This window comes from Protomyctophum parallelum, assembly GCF_964188405.1.
Source record: "Protomyctophum parallelum genome assembly, chromosome: 1".
NCBI lineage: Eukaryota > Metazoa > Chordata > Actinopteri > Myctophiformes > Myctophidae > Protomyctophum > Protomyctophum parallelum.
This window is the reverse complement of record NC_139697.1, coordinates 105,267,093-105,284,592: the sequence shown is the minus strand read 5'-3', so window position 1 is coordinate 105,284,592 and position 17,500 is coordinate 105,267,093. Positions and strand designations below refer to the sequence as shown.

The 17,500-nt window shown below is 40.6% G+C and overlaps 1 protein-coding gene across 1 annotated transcript in view; it reads left to right on the top strand.

Annotated features, from left to right (window-relative positions):
* LOC310872683 (leucine-rich repeat and calponin homology domain-containing protein 2-like) overlaps positions 1–17,500 on the top strand; it is a 48,646-nt gene that overhangs the window by 6,640 nt on the left and 24,506 nt on the right. The window lies entirely within an intron of this gene.

Here is a 17,500-nt window from a genome sequence, read left to right as displayed (position 1 = left end):
CTTAAGGTAGGCTCTACCCAAACACCTAACTAACTAAAACACAACTTATAACCTTAAGGTAGGCTCTACCCAAACACCTAACTAACTAAAACACAACTTATAACCTTAAGGTAGGCTCTACCCAAACACTAACTAACTAAAACACAGCTTATAACCTTAAGGTAGGCTCTACCCAAACACCTAACTAACTAAAACACAACTTATAACCTTAAGGTAGGCTCTACTCAAACACCTAACTAAAACACAACTTATAACCTTAAGGTAGGCTCTACCCAAACACCTAACTAAAACACAGCTTATAACCTTAAGGTAGGCTCTACCCAAACACTAACTAACTAAAACACAGCTTATAACCTTAAGGTAGGCTCTACCCAAACACCTAACTAAAACACAGCTTATAACCTTAAGGTAGGCTCTACCCAAACACTAACTAACTAAAACACAACTTATAACCTTAAGGTAGGCTCTACCCAAACACCTAACTAACTAAAACACAGCTTATAACCTTAAGGTAGGCTCTACCCAAACACCTAACTAACTAAAACACAGCTTATAACCTTAAGGTAGGCTCTACCCAAACACCTAACTAACTAAAACACAGCTTATAACCTTAAGGTAGGCTCTACCCAAACACCTAACCTAACTAAAACACAACTTATAACCTTAAGGTAGGCCCAACCAAACACCTAACTAAAACACAACGTATAACCTTAAGGTAGGCTCTACCCAAACACCTAACTAACTAAAACACAGCTTATAACCTTAGGGTAGGCTCTACCCAAACACCTAACTAACTAAAACACAGCTTATAACCTTAAGGTAGGCTCTACCCAAACACTAACTAACTAAAACACAACTTATAACCTTAAGGTAGGCTCTACCCAAACACCTAACTAACTAAAACACAACTTATAACCTTAAGGTAGGCTCTACTCAAACACCTAACTAAAACACAACTTATAACCTTAAGGTAGGCTCTACCCAAACACCTAACTAACTAAAACACAGCTTATAACCTTAAGGTAGGCTCTACCCAAACACTAACTAACTAAAACACAACTTATAACCTTAAGGTAGGCTCTACCCAAACACCTAACTAACTAAAACACAACTTATAACCTTAAGGTAGGCTCTACTCAAACACCTAACTAACTAAAACACAGCTTATAACCTTAAGGTAGGCTCTACCCAAACACTAACTAACTAAAACACAGCTTATAACCTTAAGGCTCTACCCAAACACTAACTAACTAAAACACAGCTTATAACCTTAAGGTAGGCTCTACCCAAACACTAACTAACTAAAACACAGCTTATAACCTTAAGGCTCTACCCAAACACCTAACTAACTAAAACACAGCTTATAACCTTAAGGTAGGCTCTACCCAAACACCTAACTAACTAAAACACAACTTATAACCTTAAGGTAGGCTCTACCCAAACACCTAACCTAACTAAAACACAACTTATAACCTTAAGGTAGGCCCAACCAAACACCTAACTAAAACACAACGTATAACCTTAAGGTAGGCTCTACCCAAACACCTAACTAACTAAAACACAGCTTATAACCTTAGGGTAGGCTCTACCCAAACACCTAACTAACTAAAACACAGCTTATAACCTTAAGGTAGGCTCTACCCAAACACTAACTAACTAAAACACAGCTTATAACCTTAAGGTAGGCTCTACCCAAACACCTAACTAACTAAAACACAGCTTATAACCTTAAGGTAGGCTCTACCCAAACACCTAACTAACTAAAACACAGCTTATAACCTTAAGGTAGGCTCTACCCAAACACCTAACTAACTAAAACACAACTTATAACCTTAAGGTAGGCTCTACCCAAACACCTAACTAACTAAAACACAACTTATAACCTTAAGGTAGGCTCTACCCAAACACTAACTAACTAAAACACAACTTATAACCTTAAGGTAGGCTCTACCCAAACACCTAACTAACTAAAACACAGCTTATAACCTTAAGGTAGGCTCTACCCAAACACCTAACTAACTAAAACACAGCTTATAACCTTAAGGTAGGCTCTACCCAAACACCTAACTAACTAAAACACAGCTTATAACCTTAAGGTAGGCTCTACCCAAACACCTAACTAACTAAAACACAACTTATAACCTTAAGGTAGGCTCTACCCAAACACCTAACTAAAACACAGCTTATAACCTTAAGGTAGGCTCTACCCAAACACCTAACTAAAACACAACGTATAACCTTAAGGTAGGCTCTACCCAAACACCTAACTAACTAAAACACAACTTATAACCTTAAGGTAGGCTCTACCCAAACACCTAACTAACTAAAACACAACTTATAACCTTAAGGTAGGCTCTACCCAAACACCTAACTAAAACACAGCTTATAACCTTAAGGTAGGCTCTACCCAAACACTAACTAACTAAAACACAACGTATAACCTTAAGGTAGGCTCTACCCAAACACTAACTAACTAAAACACAACTTATAACCTTAAGGTAGGCTCTACCCAAACACTAACTAACTAAAACACAACTTATAACCTTAAGGTAGGCTCTACCCAAACACCTAACTAACTAAAACACAGCTTATAACCTTAAGGTAGGCTCTACCCAAACACCTAACTAACTAAAACACAGCTTATAACCTTAAGGTAGGCTCTACCCAAACACCTAACTAACTAAAACACAGCTTATAACCTTAAGGTAGGCTCTACCCAAACACTAACTAACTAAAACACAGCTTATAACCTTAAGGTAGGCTCTACCCAAACACTAACTAACTAAAACACAGCTTATAACCTTAAGGTAGGCTCTACCCAAACACCTAACTAACTAAAACACAACTTATAACCTTAAGGTAGGCTCTACCCAAACACCTAACTAAAACACAACTTATAACCTTAAGGTAGGCTCTACCCAAACACTAACTAAAACACAGCTTATAACCTTAAGGTAGGCTCTACCCAAACACCTAACTAACTAAAACACAGCTTAGAACCTTAAGGTAGGCTCTACCCAAACACCTAACTAACTAAAACACAGCTTATAACCTTAGGGTAGGCTCTACCCAAACACTAACTAAAACACAGCTTATAACCTTAAGGTAGGCTCTACCCAAACACCTAACTAACTAAAACACAGCTTATAACCTTAAGGTAGGCTCTACCCAAACACCTAACTAACTAAAACACAGCTTAGAACCTTAAGGTAGGCTCTACCCAAACACCTAACTAACTAAAACACAACTTATAACCTTAAGGTAGGCTCTACCCAAACACCTAACTAAAACACATCTTATAACCTTAAGGTAGGCTCTACCCAAACACCTAACTAAAACACAGCTTATAACCTTAAGGTAGGCTCTACCCAAACACCTAACTAACTAAAACACAGCTTATAACCTTAAGGTAGGCTCTACCCAAACACCTAACTAACTAAAACACAGCTTATAACCTTAAGGTAGGCTCTACCCAAACACCTAACTAACTAAAACACAGCTTATAACCTTAAGGTAGGCTCTACCCAAACACCTAACTAAAACACAACGTATAACCTTAAGGTAGGCTCTACCCAAACACTAACTAAAACACAGCTTATAACCTTAAGGTAGGCTCTACCCAAACACCTAACTAAAACACAACTTATAACCTTAAGGTAGGCTCTACCCAAACACTAACTAACTAAAACACAGCTTATAACCTTAAGGTAGGCTCTACCCAAACACTAACTAACTAAAACACAGCTTATAACCTTAAGGTAGGCTCTACCCAAACACCTAACTAAAACACAGCTTATAACCTTAAGGTAGGCTCTACCCAAACACCTAACTAACTAAAACACAACTTATAACCTTAAGGTAGGCTCTACCCAAACACCTAACTAAAACACAACTTATAACCTTAAGGTAGGCTCTACCCAAACACTAACTAAAACACAGCTTATAACCTTAAGGTAGGCTCTACCCAAACACCTAACTAAAACACAACTTATAACCTTAAGGTAGGCTCTACCCAAACACTAACTAACTAAAACACAGCTTATAACCTTAAGGTAGGCTCTACCCAAACACCTAACTAACTAAAACACAACTTATAACCTTAAGGTAGGCTCTACCCAAACACCTAACTAAAACACAACTTATAACCTTAAGGTAGGCTCTACCCAAACACTAACTAAAACACAGCTTATAACCTTAAGGTAGGCTCTACCCAAACACCTAACTAAAACACAACTTATAACCTTAAGGTAGGCTCTACCCAAACACTAACTAACTAAAACACAGCTTATAACCTTAAGGTAGGCTCTACCCAAACACCTAACTAACTAAAACACAACTTATAACCTTAAGGTAGGCTCTACCCAAACACCTAACTAAAACACAACTTATAACCTTAAGGTAGGCTCTACCCAAACACTAACTAAAACACAGCTTATAACCTTAAGGTAGGCTCTACCCAAACACCTAACTAAAACACAACTTATAACCTTAAGGTAGGCTCTACCCAAACACTAACTAACTAAAACACAGCTTATAACCTTAAGGTAGGCTCTACCCAAACACTAACTAACTAAAACACAGCTTATAACCTTAAGGTAGGCTCTACCCAAACACCTAACTAACTAAAACACAGCTTATAACCTTAAGGTAGGCTCTACCCAAACACTAACTAACTAAAACACAGCTTATAACCTTAAGGTAGGCTCTACCCAAACACCTAACTAAAACACAACTTATAACCTTAAGGTAGGCTCTACCCAAACACCTAACTAACTAAAACACAGCTTATAACCTTAAGGTAGGCTCTACCCAAACACCTAACTAACTAAAACACAGCTTATAACCTTAAGGTAGGCTCTACCCAAACACCTAACTAACTAAAACACAGCTTATAACCTTAAGGTAGGCTCTACCCAAACACTAACTAAAACACAGCTTATAACCTTAAGGTAGGCTCTACCCAAACACCTAACTAACTAAAACACAGCTTATAACCTTAAGGTAGGCTCTACCCAAACACCTAACTAACTAAAACACAGCTTATAACCTTAAGGTAGGCTCTACCCAAACACCTAACTAAAACACAACGTATAACCTTAAGGTAGGCTCTACCCAAACACTAACTAAAACACAGCTTATAACCTTAAGGTAGGCTCTACCCAAACACCTAACTAACTAAAACACAACTTATAACCTTAAGGTAGGCTCTACCCAAACACCTAACTAAAACACAACTTATAACCTTAAGGTAGGCTCTACCCAAACACTAACTAAAACACAGCTTATAACCTTAAGGTAGGCTCTACCCAAACACTAACTAACTAAAACACAGCTTATAACCTTAAGGTAGGCTCTACCCAAACACCTAACTAACTAAAACACAACTTATAACCTTAAGGTAGGCTCTACCCAAACACCTAACTAAAACACAGCTTATAACCTTAAGGTAGGCTCTACCCAAACACCTAACTAAAACACAGCTTATAACCTTAAGGTAGGCTCTACCCAAACACCTAACTAAAACACAGCTTATAACCTTAAGGTAGGCTCTACCCAAACACTAACTAACTAAAACACAGCTTATAACCTTAAGGTAGGCTCTACCCAAACACCTAACTAAAACACAGCTTATAACCTTAAGGTAGGCTCTACCCAAACACCTAACTAAAACACAGCTTATAACCTTAAGGTAGGCTCTACCCAAACACCTAACTAAAACACAGCTTATAACCTTAAGGTAGGCTCTACCCAAACACTAACTAAAACACAGCTTATAACCTTAAGGTAGGCTCTACCCAAACACCTAACTAAAACACAGCTTATAACCTTAAGGTAGGCTCTACCCAAACACCTAACTAACTAAAACACAGCTTATAACCTTAAGGTAGGCTCTACCCAAACACTAACTAACTAAAACACAGCTTAGAACCTTAAGGTAGCCTCTACCCAAACACTAACTAACTAAAACACAGCTTATAACCTTAAGGTAGGCTCTACCCAAACACCTAACTAACTAAAACACAGCTTAGAACCTTAAGGTAGGCTCTACCCAAACACCTAACTAAAACACAGCTTATAACCTTAAGGTAGGCTCTACCCAAACACCTAACTAAAACACAGCTTATAACCTTAAGGTAGGCTCTACCCAAACACCTAACTAAAACACAGCTTATAACCTTAAGGTAAGCTCTACCCAAACACCTAACTAACTAAAACACAGCTTATAACCTTAAGGTAGGCTCTACCCAAACACCTAACTAACTAAAACACAGCTTAGAACCTTAAGGTAGGCTCTACCCAAACACCTAACTAAAACACAACTTATAACCTTAGCGTAGGCTCTACCCAAACACCTAACTAACTAAAACACAGCTTATAACCTTAAGGTAGGCTCTACCCAAACACCTAACTAAAACACAGCTTATAACCTTAAGGTAGGCTCTACCCAAACACCTAACTAAAACACAGCTTATAACCTTAAGGTAGGCTCTACCCAAACACCTAACTAAAACACAGCTTATAACCTTAAGGTAGGCTCTACCCAAACACCTAACTAACTAAAACACAGCTTATAACCTTAAGGTAGGCTCTACCCAAACACCTAACCTAACTAAAACACAGCTTATAACCTTAAGGTAGGCTCTACCCAAACACCTAACTAACTAAAACACAGCTTAGAACCTTAAGGTAGGCTCTACCCAAACACCTAACTAAAACACAGCTTATAACCTTAAGGTAGGCTCTACCCAAACACCTAACTAACTAAAACACAGCTTAGAACCTTAAGGTAAGCTCTACCCAAACACCTAACTAAAACACAACTTATAACCTTAAGGTAGGCTCTACCCAAACACCTAACTAACTAAAACACAGCTTAGAACCTTAAGGTAGGCTCTACCCAAACACCTAACTAAAACACAACTTATAACCTTAGCGTAGGCTCTACCCAAACACCTAACTAACTAAAACACAGCTTATAACCTTAAGGTAGGCTCTACCCAAACACCTAACTAAAACACAGCTTATAACCTTAAGGTAGGCTCTACCCAAACACCTAACTAAAACACAGCTTATAACCTTAAGGTAGGCTCTACCCAAACACTAACTAACTAAAACACAACTTATAACCTTAAGGTAGGCTCTACCCAAACACCTAACTAACTAAAACACAGCTTATAACCTTAAGGTAGGCTCTACCCAAACACTAACTAACTAAAACACAGCTTATAACCTTAAGGTAGGCTCTACCCAAACACCTAACTAACTAAAACACAGCTTATAACCTTAAGGTAGGCTCTACCCAAACACCTAACTAAAACACAACTTATAACCTTAAGGTAGGCTCTACCCAAACACCTAACTAAAACACAGCTTATAACCTTAAGGTAGGCTCTACCCAAACACCTAACTAAAACACAGCTTATAACCTTAAGGTAGGCTCTACCCAAACACCTAACTAACTAAAACACAGCTTATAACCTTAAGGTAGGCTCTACCCAAACACTAACTAACTAAAACACAGCTTATAACCTTAGGGTAGGCTCTACCCAAACACTAACTAAAACACAGCTTATAACCTTAAGGTAGGCTCTACCCAAACACCTAACTAACTAAAACACAGCTTATAACCTTAGGGTAGGCTCTACCCAAACACCTAACTAAAACACAGCTTATAACCTTAAGGTAGGCTCTACCCAAACACTAACTAACTAAAACACAACTTATAACCTTAAGGTAGGCTCTACCCAAACACCTAACTAAAACACAGCTTATAACCTTAAGGTAGGCTCTACCCAAACACCTAACTAACTAAAACACAGCTTATAACCTTAAGGTAGGCTCTACCCAAACACCTAACTAACTAAAACACAGCTTATAACCTTAAGGCTCTACCCAAACACTAACTAACTAAAACACAGCTTATAACCTTAAGGTAGGCTCTACCCAAACACCTAACCTAACTAAAACACAACTTATAACCTTAAGGTAGGCCCAACCAAACACCTAACTAAAACACAACGTATAACCTTAAGGTAGGCTCTACCCAAACACCTAACTAACTAAAACACAGCTTATAACCTTAAGGTAGGCTCTACCCAAACACTAACTAACTAAAACACAGCTTATAACCTTAAGGTAGGCTCTACCCAAACACCTAACTAAAACACAGCTTATAACCTTAAGGTAGGCTCTACCCAAACACCTAACTAAAACACAGCTTATAACCTTAAGGTAGGCTCTACCCAAACACTAACTAAAACACAGCTTATAACCTTAAGGTAGGCTCTACCCAAACACCTAACTAAAACACAGCTTAGAACCTTAGCGTAGGCTCTACCCAAACACCTAACTAACTAAAACACAGCTTATAACCTTAAGGTAGGCTCTACCCAAACACCTAACTAACTAAAACACAGCTTATAACCTTAAGGTAGGCTCTACCCAAACACCTAACTAACTAAAACACAGCTTATAACCTTAAGGTAGGCTCTACCCAAACACTAACTAAAACACAACTTATAACCTTAGGGTAGGCTCTACCCAAACACCTAACTAAAACACAGCTTATAACCTTAAGGTAGGCTCTACCCAAACACCTAACTAACTAAAACACAACTTATAACCTTAAGGTAGGCTCTACCCAAACACTAACTAACTAAAACACAGCTTATAACCTTAAGGTAGGCTCTACCCAAACACTAACTAACTAAAACACAGCTTATAACCTTAAGGTAGGCTCTACCCAAACACCTAACTAACTAAAACACAGCTTATAACCTTAAGGTAGGCTCTACCCAAACACCTAACTAAAACACATCTTATAACCTTAAGGTAGGCTCTACCCAAACACCTAACTAAAACACAGCTTATAACCTTAAGGTAGGCTCTACCCAAACACCTAACTAACTAAAACACAGCTTATAACCTTAAGGTAGGCTCTACCCAAACACCTAACTAACTAAAACACAGCTTAGAACCTTAAGGTAGGCTCTACCCAAACACCTAACTAACTAAAACACAACTTATAACCTTAAGGTAGGCTCTACCCAAACACCTAACTAAAACACATCTTATAACCTTAAGGTAGGCTCTACCCAAACACCTAACTAAAACACAGCTTATAACCTTAAGGTAGGCTCTACCCAAACACCTAACTAACTAAAACACAGCTTATAACCTTAAGGTAGGCTCTACCCAAACACCTAACTAACTAAAACACAGCTTATAACCTTAAGGTAGGCTCTACCCAAACACCTAACTAACTAAAACACAGCTTATAACCTTAAGGTAGGCTCTACCCAAACACCTAACTAAAACACAACGTATAACCTTAAGGTAGGCTCTACCCAAACACTAACTAAAACACAGCTTATAACCTTAAGGTAGGCTCTACCCAAACACTAACTAACTAAAACACAGCTTATAACCTTAAGGTAGGCTCTACCCAAACACTAACTAACTAAAACACAGCTTATAACCTTAAGGTAGGCTCTACCCAAACACCTAACTAACTAAAACACAACTTATAACCTTAAGGTAGGCTCTACCCAAACACCTAACTAAAACACAACTTATAACCTTAAGGTAGGCTCTACCCAAACACTAACTAAAACACAGCTTATAACCTTAAGGTATGCTCTACCCAAACACCTAACTAACTAAAACACAGCTTATAACCTTAAGGTAGGCTCTACCCAAACACCTAACTAACTAAAACACAGCTTATAACCTTAAGGTAGGCTCTACCCAAACACCTAACTAAAACACAACGTATAACCTTAAGGTAGGCTCTACCCAAACACTAACTAAAACACAGCTTATAACCTTAAGGTAGGCTCTACCCAAACACCTAACTAACTAAAACACAACTTATAACCTTAAGGTAGGCTCTACCCAAACACCTAACTAAAACACAACTTATAACCTTAAGGTAGGCTCTACCCAAACACTAACTAAAACACAGCTTATAACCTTAAGGTAGGCTCTACCCAAACACTAACTAACTAAAACACAGCTTATAACCTTAAGGTAGGCTCTACCCAAACACCTAACTAACTAAAACACAACTTATAACCTTAAGGTAGGCTCTACCCAAACACCTAACTAAAACACAGCTTATAACCTTAAGGTAGGCTCTACCCAAACACCTAACTAAAACACAGCTTATAACCTTAAGGTAGGCTCTACCCAAACACCTAACTAAAACACAGCTTATAACCTTAAGGTAGGCTCTACCCAAACACTAACTAACTAAAACACAGCTTATAACCTTAAGGTAGGCTCTACCCAAACACCTAACTAAAACACAGCTTATAACCTTAAGGTAGGCTCTACCCAAACACCTAACTAAAACACAGCTTATAACCTTAAGGTAGGCTCTACCCAAACACCTAACTAAAACACAGCTTATAACCTTAAGGTAGGCTCTACCCAAACACTAACTAAAACACAGCTTATAACCTTAAGGTAGGCTCTACCCAAACACCTAACTAAAACACAGCTTATAACCTTAAGGTAGGCTCTACCCAAACACCTAACTAACTAAAACACAGCTTATAACCTTAAGGTAGGCTCTACCCAAACACTAACTAACTAAAACACAGCTTAGAACCTTAAGGTAGCCTCTACCCAAACACTAACTAACTAAAACACAGCTTATAACCTTAAGGTAGGCTCTACCCAAACACCTAACTAACTAAAACACAGCTTAGAACCTTAAGGTAGGCTCTACCCAAACACCTAACTAAAACACAGCTTATAACCTTAAGGTAGGCTCTACCCAAACACCTAACTAAAACACAGCTTATAACCTTAAGGTAGGCTCTACCCAAACACCTAACTAAAACACAGCTTATAACCTTAAGGTAAGCTCTACCCAAACACCTAACTAACTAAAACACAGCTTATAACCTTAAGGTAGGCTCTACCCAAACACCTAACTAACTAAAACACAGCTTAGAACCTTAAGGTAAGCTCTACCCAAACACCTAACTAAAACACAACTTATAACCTTAAGGTAGGCTCTACCCAAACACCTAACTAACTAAAACACAGCTTAGAACCTTAAGGTAGGCTCTACCCAAACACCTAACTAAAACACAACTTATAACCTTAGCGTAGGCTCTACCCAAACACCTAACTAACTAAAACACAGCTTATAACCTTAAGGTAGGCTCTACCCAAACACCTAACTAAAACACAGCTTATAACCTTAAGGTAGGCTCTACCCAAACACCTAACTAAAACACAGCTTATAACCTTAAGGTAGGCTCTACCCAAACACCTAACTAAAACACAGCTTATAACCTTAAGGTAGGCTCTACCCAAACACCTAACTAACTAAAACACAGCTTATAACCTTAAGGTAGGCTCTACCCAAACACCTAACCTAACTAAAACACAGCTTATAACCTTAAGGTAGGCTCTACCCAAACACCTAACTAACTAAAACACAGCTTAGAACCTTAAGGTAGGCTCTACCCAAACACCTAACTAAAACACAGCTTATAACCTTAAGGTAGGCTCTACCCAAACACCTAACTAACTAAAACACAGCTTAGAACCTTAAGGTAAGCTCTACCCAAACACCTAACTAAAACACAACTTATAACCTTAAGGTAGGCTCTACCCAAACACCTAACTAACTAAAACACAGCTTAGAACCTTAAGGTAGGCTCTACCCAAACACCTAACTAAAACACAACTTATAACCTTAGCGTAGGCTCTACCCAAACACCTAACTAACTAAAACACAGCTTATAACCTTAAGGTAGGCTCTACCCAAACACCTAACTAAAACACAGCTTATAACCTTAAGGTAGGCTCTACCCAAACACCTAACTAAAACACAGCTTATAACCTTAAGGTAGGCTCTACCCAAACACCTAACTAAAACACAGCTTATAACCTTAAGGTAGGCTCTACCCAAACACTAACTAACTAAAACACAACTTATAACCTTAAGGTAGGCTCTACCCAAACACCTAACTAACTAAAACACAGCTTATAACCTTAAGGTAGGCTCTACCCAAACACTAACTAACTAAAACACAGCTTATAACCTTAAGGTAGGCTCTACCCAAACACAATTTACAATTTACAATTTAGGCATTTAGCAGACGCTCTTAATCCAGAGCGACTTACATTTAAGCAAGAACAAAGCATGGGAATACATCACATAAAAAGCATTTATCATGAAACATGCGTAAGCTAAGAAAGTAACAGTGGAATATTTATATAGTGAAACTATACATACACTATACATATAAACTATACATCTTTACTACTATGCTATATATGTGTACTATGGCGTGCTATGACTACATACAATACAATTACAGTGCTGTCTACATAACATGCTATAAGTCTGTATCAAATGCTATATAATCCAACAGAAATGCTATCTAAGGGTTTAGGGTAAGTGCTAAGGGCCATGATGGAGTCTGAAAAGGTGGGTTTTCAGGCTACGGCGGAAGATTGGGAGTGATGCTGCAGTTCTGACTGCAATGGGAAGTGCATTCCACAGTTTTGGAGCCAGAAGGGAGAAGAGTTTGGGACGTGTGGAGCGTTGTCCCGGCGTTTTTAGTGAGGGTACTTCCAGCTTCCCTGCGTTGGCTGATCTGAGTGCGCGGGAGGGTTTGTAGGGTTCAATCATACTTGTAAGATATGGGGGAGCCATACCTTTGGTTGCTTTGAATGCCAGCATCAGAGTTTTGTATTCTGTGCGGGCAGCGACCGGGAGCCAGTGGAGGGAGCGGAGCAGGGGGGAGACATGTGAGAATTTTGGCTGGTTGAAGACCAAGCGAGCTGCTGCATTTTGGATCAGCTGGAGAGGCTTAAGTGCACATGCTGGTAGGCCAGTAAGGAGGGAGTTACAGTAGTCGAGTTTTGATAAGACTGTTGTCTGGATTAGGAGCTGGGCTGATTCCTGGGTGAGGAACGGTCTAATTCGTCGTATGTTATAGAGTGTGAACCTACAGGATCGAGTGACAGCTGTGATGTGAGGTTTGAACGAGAGCTGACTGTCCAGGACAACACCAAGATTCCTGGCTGTTGGGACAGACGTTACCAGGGCGTTGTCTACGGAAATAGTTAGCTCCCGCATAGGGCAGGACTTAGCTGGGAAGAAGAGAAGCTCAGTCTTGTCTGGGTTCAGCTTGAGATGGTTGGAGGACATCCACTGTGAGATGTCAGCCAGGCATGCAGTGATGCGCTCTTCCACCTGAGTGGTAGAGGGGGGGAAGGATAGGAACAGTTGTGTGTCATCGGCGTAGCAGTGATAGGATATATTGTGGGCAGAGATGATAGTGCCAAGGGATTTAGTGTACAGTGAGAAAAGGAGGGGACCAAGTACAGATCCCTGTGGGACCCCAGTTTGGAGGGTTCGGGGGGATGATAACAGACCTTTCCAGGAAACCTGGTAGGTCCGGTCGGTGAGGTAGGAGGAGAACCACTTTAGTGCCGTTCCACCGATGCCTAGCTCCGCTAGGGTGTCTAGGAGCAGCTGGTGGTTCACTGTGTCAAATGCTGCTGATAGGTCTCGCTGTTAGCGCTCTCACCTAACTAACTAAAACACAGCTTATAACCTTAAGGTAGGCTCTACCCAAACACCTAACTAAAACACAACTTATAACCTTAAGGTAGGCTCTACCCAAACACCTAACTAAAACACAGCTTATAACCTTAAGGTAGGCTCTACCCAAACACCTAACTAAAACACAGCTTATAACCTTAAGGTAGGCTCTACCCAAACACTAACTAACTAAAACACAGCTTATAACCTTAGGGTAGGCTCTACCCAAACACTAACTAAAACACAGCTTATAACCTTAAGGTAGGCTCTACCCAAACACCTAACTAACTAAAACACAGCTTATAACCTTAGGGTAGGCTCTACCCAAACACCTAACTAAAACACAGCTTATAACCTTAAGGTAGGCTCTACCCAAACACTAACTAACTAAAACACAACTTATAACCTTAAGGTAGGCTCTACCCAAACACCTAACTAAAACACAGCTTATAACCTTAAGGTAGGCTCTACCCAAACACCTAACTAACTAAAACACAGCTTATAACCTTAAGGTAGGCTCTACCCAAACACCTAACTAACTAAAACACAGCTTATAACCTTAAGGTAGGCTCTACCCAAACACCTAACTAAAACACAGCTTATAACCTTAAGGTAGGCTCTACCCAAACACCTAACTAACTAAAACACAGCTTATAACCTTAAGGCTCTACCCAAACACCTAACTAACTAAAACACAGCTTATAACCTTAAGGTAGGCTCTACCCAAACACCTAACCTAACTAAAACACAACTTATAACCTTAAGGTAGGCCCAACCAAACACCTAACTAAAACACAACGTATAACCTTAAGGTAGGCTCTACCCAAACACCTAACTAACTAAAACACAGCTTATAACCTTAGGGTAGGCTCTACCCAAACACCTAACTAACTAAAACACAGCTTATAACCTTAAGGTAGGCTCTACCCAAACACTAACTAACTAAAACACAGCTTATAACCTTAAGGTAGGCTCTACCCAAACACCTAACTAACTAAAACACAGCTTATAACCTTAAGGTAGGCTCTACCCAAACACCTAACTAAAACACAGCTTATAACCTTAAGGTAGGCTCTACCCAAACACTAACTAAAACACAGCTTATAACCTTAGGGTAGGCTCTACCCAAACACCTAACTAAAACACAGCTTAGAACCTTAAGGTAGGCTCTACCCAAACACCTAACTAAAACACAGCTTATAACCTTAAGGTAGGCTCTACCCAAACACTAACTAACTAAAACACAGCTTATAACCTTAAGGTAGGCTCTACCCAAACACCTAACTAACTAAAACACAGCTTATAACCTTAAGGTAGGCTCTACCCAAACACCTAACTAAAACACAGCTTATAACCTTAAGGTAGGCTCTACCCAAACACCTAACTAAAACACAGCTTATAACCTTAAGGTAGGCTCTACCCAAACACTAACTAACTAAAACACAGCTTATAACCTTAAGGTAGGCTCTACCCAAACACCTAACTAACTAAAACACAGCTTATAACCTTAGGGTAGGCTCTACCCAAACACCTAACTAACTAAAACACAGCTTATAACCTTAAGGTAGGCTCTACCCAAACACCTAACTAACTAAAACACAGCTTAGAACCTTAAGGTAGGCTCTACCCAAACACCTAACTAACTAAAACACAGCTTATAACCTTAAGGTAGGCTCTACCCAAACACCTAACTAACTAAAACACAGCTTATAACCTTAAGGTAGGCTCTACCCAAACACCTAACTAACTAAAACACAGCTTATAACCTTAAGGTAGGCTCTACCCAAACACCTAACCTAACTATAATATAACCTGAAGGTAGACTCTATAAACACATACTAGTGTTACTAGGGTTACGAACTAACAGCTCGGCGCATGCTCTGCTGCGACGGCACGGTCTGTTCATTTGTTTGGTGCTGGGTGTTTTCGTCTTTCTCGTCTATTTTCGTCATTTTTGTTTATTTTTTACTTTTGTCTGCCCATGAGTTTCCCCCGTCTGGCTAAACGACCATCATGCTAGACGTGTACAGAACAACCTGGATTGTATTTATTATCCTCTGGATAATAAATGACAGCTCCGCGGTGGCTCCGGTGGTTAGCCCAGCGTTAACGCCGGATGCCAGCGGTGACTACGGGACACTCATCCACACCTACAGCCGGGATGATCTCCTTCAACTACGGTCCTCTATTTTGTGCAATGTTAGACCGATGGACTACCTTCCTCCTGAGATGCGTCCCAGAAAGAGGGGGAGAAGGGGGGGTGTACGGACCAGACTGAGGAGGCGTCGCTTCAGACCCCATCTCCCCTCCATCATCCTGGCTAACGTTCGCTCTCTCAGGTACAAGATGGACATACTACACGCCAAGTGCCGACTGGAGAGAGCCTACAAAGAAGCCTGTATCATCGTTCTGACTGAAACTTGGCTCGACGAGACCATACCGGACTCCGATGTCAGTTTGGATGGATTCACCATCATACGGGCGGACAGGACAGGTCAGTCAGACAAGGACAGTGGCGGAGGGGTCTGCATCTATGTCAACAACAGGTGGTGTAATAACATCAAGGTACACAACACAGTCTGTACACCTAACATAGAGATGCTAACCCTGTCACTCCGCCCCTTCTATCTCCCAAGAGAATTCCCAACTGTGGTTGTCGGGTGTGTTTACATCCAGCCTAAAGCTAACTACAGAATAGCAGCAGAGCTAGTAGCCGATGCAGCTAATTCTCTAATGGCTAGGTACCCCGAAGCCCCGTTGTTTTTCCTTGGAGACTACAACAACTGTAGACTCGAGGGGGTCCTGCCCTCTCTCCATCAATATGTGGACGTTTCCACGAGGAAGGAACGGATCCTGGATCTGTGTTATGGAACTATCGAAAATGCTTTTAGCGTCCGAGCTCATCCTCCGCTGGGAGGCTCGGATCATAACACAGTGCTTCTTCTCCCGCACTACAAACCAGAGCTGAAGCGGTCCAAACCGCAGACCTACTGCGCCCCTCAATGGACGGAGGACGCAACTGCACAGCTGCAGGGCTCTCTGGCATGCACGGACTGGGACGTCTTTGAAGGCGACCTAGATGAAAGGGTTTCCGTGATCACAGACTACATCAAGTTTTGTATCACCACCACTATACCCACAAAGACAATAAAGAAATATCCAAACTCCAAACCATGGATCACCCCCCATATTAAACATAGTCTCAGTGAAAAGCAGAAGGCATTTCAACGCCAAGATTGGGCCGCCCTCAAGGCTATCGATGGGCAAATTAAGAATGAAATTCTTAAGGCCAAGCTAAAATACAAAAATAATATGGAGGAGGAGTTTAGGAGCATGAACACAAAACAAGCCTTCAATAAAGTCAAAATCCTTACTGGTGGTGAGACAAAACAAAAGAACTGTACAACTCCGGATCCTACCACCTTTGCAAACACCCTGAACACTTTCTACAAACGGTTTGACAGTCAAGACTACTCTGCTGCCTGTGAGGAACTGTTGGGAGCCCTCCCCTTTCAGGAGCCGCCTCATCCCCCCTTCAACGAGGAGGATGTCCGACAGCTGCTGGCCAGGTGTAAGCCTGGCAAGGCGCCAGGGCCGGATGGCATCTCGGCAAAGGTGCTTAAGCTCTGCGCCATGGAGCTCTCCCCCATCCTTCACTCCATCTTTTGGGAGTCCTACAGGACAGCAGCCGTACCCACCCTCTGGAAAACATCCACCATCATACCAGTACCCAAGAAACCCCGCCCCTCAGAACCCAACCATTATAGACCCGTTGCACTAACCTCAATAATGATGAAATGCCTGGAAAAACTGATTCTGAACATCATTCTGCCAGCTGTCAGGTCACAGCTGGACCCTTTCCAGTTTGCCTATCGGGCCAAGAGGGGGACAGAGGATGCTGTGGCATGCCTCCTTCACTCCCTTCTC